Source organism: Frankliniella occidentalis, unplaced genomic scaffold, assembly GCF_000697945.3.
Source record: "Frankliniella occidentalis isolate FOCC.00 unplaced genomic scaffold, Focc_3.1 Scaffold117, whole genome shotgun sequence".
Classification (NCBI taxonomy): domain Eukaryota; kingdom Metazoa; phylum Arthropoda; class Insecta; order Thysanoptera; family Thripidae; genus Frankliniella; species Frankliniella occidentalis.
The window spans coordinates 271180-273190 of record NW_026267245.1 but is presented as its reverse complement, the minus strand read 5'-3'; positions in this window follow the sequence as shown (position 1 = coordinate 273190).

Genomic DNA, 2011 nt, shown 5'->3' with positions numbered 1-2011 from the left:
ACCAATTTGAGTTCAAATGAACCAATGTCACAAAAGGGGAAATTGTCCATCTCTTTTCAGTAATAAGTTATCGTTCTGCATTTAAAAGTGATCAAGAGAATAAAGCCAAGGGTGGTTGAAATACCGTGGATGTATCCATCCACGTCCACGAGATTTCCACGAATCCACGTGGAATCAACGTTGAATCCACGTCCCGCTCCTCTTTGGGCCCCTTTCTCTCCTCTCCCTCTCATATACACACACAGTCTGCAGATCGGAATCAGCCCGTCAGCTTTGTATCGCAGTCATGAAACCCCTTTCCCCTCCCTGCCTCGCGAAGTCAGACCAAAGGCGGTCCTCCTGGGGGGCGGGTGGGGTCGTGGCGGGGTTCCTCTAGCCGCGCACTGCGGTCTCGGAGCGCGGCGCAGAGAGCCACAGGTACTTATCTGGTAAACTTGGCGGCGTTAAGTGGCGAGCGAGCTGAGCGGTCCGCCCCCGGCGCCCCCTGGCCCGCCCCTGGCCCGCCCCCGGCCCGGCCCGCCCCCGGCTTGGCCTCTTGCTCCGCCTCTGGCAGAAACGGCAGCGAGAAGGGAATGCCCCCGCCTCCTTTTGAAAGTTTTCCTGACAGGTCTAAGTTCTCCCTGCCGCCCCCTCTCGCGCCTGAATGATGTCGGTTTTTAACGGTCCTGGACATGACTTTTGACGCGCCCCCGGCCCCGCCCCGCCCCGCCCTGCCCCACCCCGCGGCCTCGGGACGCGACGCGGCGCCCTCCCGACATGATGTAGCGCCGACTTGCGTGGCCGCCGGGGCCGGGTCGGGGCCGGACTGGAGATGGATCGGAACCGGAACACGGCCTGACGCGCGCCGCATGCACTCACACAATCCGGGTAATAATTATTTTGGGATTCGGCACCCGAATAAGGTTCCTGTCGCCGACAAAAGTGACTGAAATTTTACCAAGCGTCGAAAATAGCGGGAGAGCGATGTATGAACGAACATCGTACTGACAGCCAGTAGTTTGCTATGGTCAAGGAAACGGGCATCGATGTCCCGGTCACATACGCGGCTATTTATCAGTCGAGGTTATGTCACCCGAGCCTAAAAGTCGGACCAAAGCCGCGCTAAGCTAACGGCGAGTATTAGTAACCACGGGATGGAAGTGAGGCGACTGTGCTCGTGTTTCAAATCGTGTGCCTCTTTTATTATTTTCTATGACCTCAATATCCCTGATATTTTTTGTGTGTGTTGTCGTCCCGATGCGTGACGGGGTCGAACGCACTCATGTTGAGGCTTGCCCCGGCCGGCCCGTGTAGTGGTGACCCCACCACGTATGACACTGGATACCGTACCTGAACGCGCACGGGACGGACGAGATACCGCTGGAATTCGTAGAATAAATCGACCAGAAAAAAACGCGGCCGTTTGTCTTCGGTCTAACTACCCGTAGCAAAAGGGGGGCCGCTTGCTGCTGCTATGGAGAGCACGCCGCGGATGGAGAGGGGATAAAAAGTGGGGGTGGGGGTGGTGGTAGGTGTGTGTGTGTGTGCAGACGGGCGGACGTACGTACTCCACCGTACAGTTGAAGCACACATTCCGATCCGACCGTCCTTGTTATGACACGTGTTTTTAAGCCGGGGGGCTCCTGCTGGCCGCGGTGTGCCCCACTCGATACGAAGTACGCTGTGTGCGTGATGAGGGCTGCCGGCGCGGTGGTGGTCACCGTCCGTCGCTTCCTGCGCGCACACGTGTGATCTGCTGCTCGCTGCTCGTGTGATGGTCCTCGTCGCGATGGGCCGTTGGGTGTTTCCTGTTGTGACAGCGGGCCCACCGCCGCTCGGCCCGGCCCGGCCCGGTGTGTCCCACACTCACCTCTAATCGGCCCGCGGGGCTGCGCGGCCAGTTCAGAGCCCTTAGTGGCCGCGGTACACGTCTGATTCCATAAAAAAAGGGCATTTTGTGAAAGAAGCGCCAAAATTTGCACAGACGTTCTGAAAGGTATAAGGAACAATTCTGTCCGAAGTCTTTTTGAAA